The sequence below is a fragment of the Malania oleifera genome, chromosome 4 (assembly GCF_029873635.1).
Source record: "Malania oleifera isolate guangnan ecotype guangnan chromosome 4, ASM2987363v1, whole genome shotgun sequence".
Taxonomy (NCBI): Eukaryota; Viridiplantae; Streptophyta; class Magnoliopsida; order Santalales; family Ximeniaceae; genus Malania; species Malania oleifera.
The window spans coordinates 76,414,024-76,421,786 of record NC_080420.1 but is presented as its reverse complement, the minus strand read 5'-3'; the positions used below and the strand labels follow the sequence as shown (position 1 = coordinate 76,421,786).

General features: G+C 38.9%; 1 pseudogene; it reads left to right on the top strand.

Moving 5' to 3' along the window:
- Positions 1 to 2,855: 2,855 nt before the first annotated feature.
- LOC131154562 (uncharacterized) lies at positions 2,856 to 7,162 on the top strand (annotated as a pseudogene).
- The last annotated feature ends 601 nt before the right edge of the window (positions 7,163 to 7,763 follow it).

Genomic DNA, 7,763 nt, shown 5'->3' with positions numbered 1-7,763 from the left:
TATTGCGAGCATGAGTGGCTAAGTTCGGTAACTCGGGTTGTGGGTCAATGTCGTTTGTTTCCATGGTTTATTAGTTATCCTAAGAAATTATTGTTAAACTTTTATTTGGTTAAAACTAAATATTGAAGGTATCGTTGATAAATCGCTGGCTCTTATTTCTTGTTTTGTTGTTGACGATAGGCACACCAAAACCTTGATTTAATCTAGGATTTTAATCAACTAATTTTTACATAAAATTCGGTTGATGCTTAATGAGAGTTTTTATTTTCTTCCGTTTGGATGTGGTCAATTTACTTAATATTTAGTAATAAAATTTCATCTTATTAATGCCTTGATTGGATTAACAAGAAGAGGAGTAAGGCCTAGGAAATTAGTAAACGGTGGAAGCAAACAGACGTTGAACCCGTAACCCGAGTGTTTGGTAAAATTGTTTCAGTTAATCTGTTTAGTTTTGGTTGCGTTATTAGATTTACATTTTTGGAAAATTGATGAAATTTCATTCTCATTTTGATAGTTTACTCAAGCATCTCCCACTTTGTTTACTGTTTTCAAAATCATAAAAGACCAAAAATATTTTCAACCCACATTTTACTGCAACAAGATTTCACTAAACTTTCACAAATACTTTGATACTCAATGGTCCCTGTGGAATACGATCCTAGACTCATCCTTGATACAACTTGATACTTCTGCACTTGGATGCATAACTCAGAACGAGTCACAAAGATCCGTTCCAAAAATACTGAAGAGAATCCTTCCTTGATTCTCATAGTAACGTCGGATTGTCGATTCTAACAATGTACGACGAAGAAATCTAGAGAGAGAGAGAGTGGGATTCGAGTTCTTAGAGAGAGTGATATGAACCCACAAGCTCCAATTCCACATGATGATCTGCACGTGCCAAGCGGACCCATCACAAGAGCTAGAGCCAAGAAGGTCAAGGAGGCTATGCAAGGACTAATTGAGAAGTTGTTTGAGCAAGAGTCAATGAGGGCCATGGACACTAAAGAAAAGGACTTTCTTGAAGAGCCCAAGATGCTAAATTGTCTAAAGGCGTGTGAAGCTGGAACCTTAAGTCAATAAGGGCTGTTTGGGGAATTTTTATGGATTAAATAGTGGGCCAATTGTGTCAATTAAGCATGACATGTGACTCGCACATGTTTCATTAAATGACATGACACATGGCATGTGACTTGCACATGTTTCATTAAATGACACATGGCATGTGACTTGCACATGTTTCATTAAATGACATGGCATGCTTAAGGTTATGTGGGATTATTTTATTGGCCAGATTGATGTCATAGTTTAATTCTATTGGCTGAACTGATGTCATGGGTTTCTTTTATTTTCTATAAGTAGTCAACTCTCTATTGTATTAAAGAATATTGATTTTTGCTGAATAGAATTCAAGTGAGGTTATTTCTCTTCAAGTTCTTCATTGAACTTTCACCGAACTTATCAAAGGTGCTACCTTTGTGGCGTTCATCCATTAATTTGATATTCTTGGTTTGTGCTTCACGTCAAGCAATAGGTCAAGGATCCTATACCATTTCGAATCTTATTTTGGGTTTGGGGTTTTGATAAATCTGATTTGGGGTCTCCGGACGTTTATTCTTGGGGTTCCGTATCATTTGGTATCAGAGCTTTGGTTCAAATTAGGTTCTATCTATCTTATTTTTCTTGATTGCTTTAGAAAATTCTTTTATCTTATAATCATTTATCCTTATTTCATATTCTTCTATCTTCCGATCTACCTATCTTGTTTTCTTGTTTTTGAAATTTTCCAACTCTTCTTTAATATTGTCCACCATCAAGATTGAATCTTTTGTGGCTAGAAATTGCAAGAAATACAGCAAGGCTGATTAGAGCACATTAAAAAAAAAAAAAAAAAACCATTTTGTGCATCCAAAAAAAAAAAAAACAAAGAGAAAGGGCAATATTTTGTAGTTATAAAAAAAAAGAAAAAAAGAAAAAAAAAAAGAGGAGGCAGCAACTTATTATTCTGATATATGTTTGAATATATCCTTGGTCGAGTTGGTCCATTGAATTTCTTTTTATTTCGTTCGCGTCATTATTGTTTTTCTTGACTTCTTTTTGTCTTTCCTTCGTTGTTTCGTGTCTTGATTTAGTTGTTTTCATTGATTTAGTTGCGTTTGATTTGTTTGGGATTAGTTCATTAAAGAACTAAAAGAGAAATCCTGAGTGGTAAGAGGCACGAGTGTGTGCGCGCATCAGAGGGAAAAAGCCAAAAAAAAAAAAAATTGTGTCAAAAACACGAGTGTTGAGTGTCATTGTTTGGAGGGTAAACACGTAAGGGAGTGAGTGAGGAATTTTTTTTTTCTCTCTAATATCCTTTTTGCAGGTTTGAAATTATGAGTAGAAAGGTGGTTGGCGCTGAAACTTCCAGCAAAGGTAGCGAGAATGAGAACCCTCCACAAGACTCATTCTTCACCTTGCAAGCCATTCAACAACAGTTTGAAAGACTCAATACGGTTTTTGGGGAGTTCAGAGATAGATTGGATAGACAAGACGCTGCAATTGATGGACTGAGAAGAGGGCAATCCAATGAAAGGCGGCAAAGGCCACATACTCCTCCGATTGCTGAATTTGAATATGATATAGGTAGCAACGAAGCAAGTGATGATGAACATGGAGGTATGGGAAGATTTGCTTATCGAGGTGCTAGGCAAGAGCGACAACCTCGATGGGAGCCAAGGGGTCGAGATAACATTGATAGAAACATCGGAAGCATCAAAATGAAGATTCCTCCTTTTCAGGGGAAAAATAACCCGGATGTATACCTTGAATGGGAGAGGAAGGTTGAGCTCATTTTTGAGTGTCATAACTACTCCGAAGAAAAGAAGGTGAAATTGGCAGCTGTGGAGTTTACTGACTACGCACTGGTATGGTGGGATCAAATTCTTCTTAGTAGGCGTAGAAACATGGAAAGACCTATCCAGACATGGGCTGAAATGAAGGCGGTGATGAGGAAGCGATTTGTACCAAACCACTACTACCGAGACTTACACCAACGTCTTCAAAGCCTTACCCAAGGTACCAAAAGTGTGGAGGACTACCACAAGGAGATGGAGATAGCTATGATTCGGGCAAATATTGAGGAAGATAGAGAAGCTACAATGGCACGATTCATATGTGGGTTGAACCGGGAAATTGCTAACATAGTGGAGCTGCAGCACTATGTGGAGTTAGAGGACATGGTGCATATGGCAATGAAAGTAGAGAGGCAACTCAAACACAAGGTGGAAACAAACATGCTACAACAACTTCGGCTTCCCATTCCACATGGAAACCGAATGGGGGAAATCAAAAGAAGAAATGGTTGTTTCCAAATCCAAGGAAGAGAAGGAGAAAGGCAAAGACAAAGTGGGCAGCCATGAAAAAGGTATAACTTCTTCTCAATCTAGTAGGTACAGAAATACCAAGTGTTTTAGGTGTTTGGGGACTGGCCATATTGCATCACAATGCCCAAACAAAAGAACAATGATTATGAGAGATGATGGTACTATTGAGACTGATGATGAAGAGAGCGATCATGAGTCCATGCCTTCACTAGAAGATTCTAGCGATGTTGAGTATGCTATCCATGGTGAGGCATTAGTAACTAGGAGAGCTTTAAACATGCATGTGGTGAAAGATGAAAATGAGGAGCAACATGAGAATATATTTCATACTCGATGTTACATCAATGATAAGGTGTGTAGCATGATCATCGATGGAGGGAGCTGCACTAACGTAGCTAGTGCCACATTAGTAGAGAAGTTGGGGTTGCAATGCATAAAACATCCTAGGCCTTACAAACTTCAATGGTTGAATGAGTGTGGGGAGGTTAGGGTGAATAAGCAAGTGTTGATTGTATTTTCAATTGGAAAATATTCTGATGAGATTGTATGTGATGTGGTCCCTATGCATGCTAGTCACATCTTATTGGGCAGGCCATGGCAATATGATCGACGTGTCACTCATGATGGGTTCAAGAATAGGTATTCTTTTCTAAAAGATGGGAGAAGTGTGACCCTTGTACCATTGACTCCTAAGCAAGTGTATGAAGATCAAGTGAGATTGAAAAGAGCAAATGATGAGAAAAACAAAAAAGAGGCTGAGAATAAAACAAAAGGAGAGGCAGAGAGCATTGAAATTAGAAAAAAAAAAAGGTGGTAAAAATGAGAGAAAAACAACGAGAGAGGAAAAAGTGGGTTTGTATGCAAAAGAAAAAGAGTGTATGAAAGCTTTTTATGCACAAAGACCTCTCTTTGTACTCATGTACAAGGAGGTATATTTGAGCACTAACGAACTCACCTCTTCCTTACCTAGTGCTCTTGTTTCTTTGCTGCAGGAATACAAGGATGTCTTTCCTGTGGACGTGCCCAATGGTTTGCCACCAATTAGAGGAATTGAGCATCAGATTGACTTCATTCCCGGGGCTACGATTCCCAACCGTCCAGCCTATAGGAGCACCCCCGAGGAGACTAAGGAACTTCAAAGACAAGTTGAGGAGCTGCTTGCTAAGGGGCATGTGAGGGAGAGCATGAGTCCATGTGCGGCACCCGTGCTACTGGTACCGAAGAAAGATGGATCATGGAGGATGTGCGTCGATTGTAGAGCCATCAATAAAATCGCTGTAAAGTATCGCCATCCTATCCCTAGACTAGATTACATGTTAGATGAACTGCATGGCTCTTGCATCTTTTCTAAAATTGATTTAAAAAGTGGCTACCATCAAATAAGAATGAAACCGGGTGATGAATGGAAAACTGCATTTAAGACAAAGTACGGTTTGTATGAATGGATGGTTATGCCCTTTGGTCTGACCAATGCACCTAGTACTTTCATGCGCTTGATGAATCATGTATTGCGTGCATTTATAGGCAGATTTGTTGTTGTCTACTTTGACGACATCCTAGTGTATAGCAAGAATCTTGATGATCACTTGGATCATTTGAAAGGTGTACTCGATGTTCTTAAAAAAGAAAATTTGTTTGCTAACCTAAAGAAATGTGATTTCTGCATGGAAAAGGTTATTTTCTTGGGTTATATGGTGAGTGCTAAAGGCGTAGAAGTGGATGAGGAAAAAGTGAAAGCAATAAAAGATTGGCCAACACCTAAATCTGTGACTGATGTACGTAGTTTTCATGGGTTGGCTAGTTTTTATAGGCGGTTTGTGAGAGATTTTAGCACCATTGTTGCACCTTTAATTGAAGTAATAAAAAAGAACGTGGGGTTTAAATGGGGTACTGCACAAGAACATTCCTTTAAAATGCTTAAAGATAAGTTGTGTTCTGCTCCATTGTTGCTTTTACCTGATTTCACTAAAACTTTTGAGATTGAATGTGATGCCTCCGGGATTGGTATTGGAGCTGTTTTGATGCAGGATAAGCATCCCATTGCATATTTTAGTGAAAAGCTCAATGGGGCAGCATTGAACTACTCCATGTATGATAAAGAACTGTATGCCTTGGTGCGGGCATTGGAGACGTGGCAACATTACTTGTAGCCTAAAGAATTCGTGATCCACTCTGATCATGAATCTTTAAAGCATTTGAAGGGGCAAGGTAAGCTAAATCGCTGCCACGCCAAATGGGTAGAGTTCATTGAAACCTTCCCATATGTCATTCAGTACAAGCAGGGGAAAGAAAATGTCGTGGCTGATGCGCTTTCTTGCGGGTATGCCTTAATTACTACACTTAGCACTAAGCTATTGGGTTTTGAGTACATAAAGGATTTATATGCTAAAGATTCTGATTTTGCTAATGTGTATGAGGCATGTGATAAAGTTGCGTTTCATAAATTCTATAGGAATGATGGATATTTGTTTAGGGAGAATAGACTTTGTGTGCCTAACTGCTCCCTAAGAGAATTGCTTGTGCGAGAGTCACATAGTGGGGGTTTGATGGGACATTTTGGGGTACAAAAGACTTTAGATATTCTGCATGAACACTTCTTTTGGCCACATATGCGTAGAGATGTAGAGAGAGTGTGTTCTAGATGCATTTCATGTAAACAAGCTAAGTCTAAGGTCTTACCTCATGGCCTTTGTACTCCTTTGCCTGTACCTAGTGAACCTTGGGTAGACATTTCAATGGATTTCATATTAGGTTTGCCTAGGTCCAAAGGCGGTAGGGACTCTATATTTGTGGTGGTTGAAAGATTTTCTAAAATGGCACATTTTATTCCTTGCCACAAAACTGATGATGCCACAAATATAGCCAATTTATTTTTTAGGGACATTGTGCGATTGCATGGCATTCCAAGGACAATTGTAAGTGATAGGGATGTTAAATTCCTTAGCTACTTTTGGAAGGTTTTATGGGGAAAATTAGGAACTAAGCTATTGTTTTCTACTACTTGTCATCCTCAAACCGACGGTCAAACCGAAGTAGTTAATCGGACTTTAGCAACCTTATTGCGTGCGGTCATTCAAGGGAATTTAAAATCATGGGAAGAATGTATACCACTTGTTGAGTTTGCTTCTAATAGAACTGTGCATGCTTCTACTAATTTTTCTCCCTTTGAAATTGTTTATGGTTTTAATCCTTTGACTCCATTGGATTTGATACCGCTACCTGTGAATGAGATAGCTAGCCTAGACGGCCGACACAAGGCTGACTTGGTGAAGAGGATCCATGAACAAGCACGGCAGCACATCGAAAAGAAGAACCGACAATATTCATCTCAAGCTAATAAGGGGCGCAAGTTCGTTACTTTTGAACCAGGAGATTGGGTATGGGTGCATATGAGAAAAGAGAGGTTTCCTACTAAAAGGAAAACAAAGCTACACCCGAGGGGTGATGGACCTTTTCAAGTGGTAGAAAAGATCAACGATAATGCATACAAGTTGGATCTCCCGGGTGAGTATAAGGTCAATGCAACTTTCAACGTTTCTGATTTATCCTTTTTTGATGTAGGAGATGATTCGAGGATGAATCTTTTTGAAGAAAGGGGGAATGATATGAACCCACAAGCTCCAATTCCACATGATGATCTGCACGTGCCAAGCGGACCCATCACAAGAGCTAGAGCCAAGAAGGTCAAGGAGGCTATGCAAGGACTAATTGAGAAGTTGTTTGAGCAAGAGTCAATGAGGGCCATGGACACTAAAGAAAAGGACTTTCTTGAAGAGCCCAAGATGCTAAATTGTCTAAAGGCGTGTGAAGCTGGAACCTTAAGTCAATAAGGGCTGTTTGGGAAATTTTTATGGATTAAATAGTGGGCCAATTGTGTCAATTAAGCATGACATGTGACTCGCACATGTTTCATTAAATGACATGACACATGGCATGTGACTTGCACATGTTTCATTAAATGACACATGGCATGTGACTTGCACATGTTTCATTAAATGACATGGCATGCTTAAGGTTATGTGGGATTATTTTATTGGCTAGATTGATGTCATAGTTTAATTCTATTGGCTGAACTGATGTCATGGGTTTCTTTTATTTTCTATAAGTAGTCAACTCTCTATTGTATTAAAGAATATTGATTTTTGCTGAATAGAATTCAAGTGAGGTTGTTTCTCTTCAAGTTCTTCATTGAACTTTCACCGAACTTATCAAAGGTGCTACCTTTGTGGCGTTCATCCATTAATTTGATATTCTTGGTTTGTGCTTCACGTCAAGCAATAGGTCAAGGATCCTATAGCATTTCGAATCTTATTTTGGGTTTGGGGTTTTGATAAATCTGATTTGGGGTCTCCGGACGTTTATTCTTGGGGTTCCGTATCAGAGAGAGAGAGAGAGAGA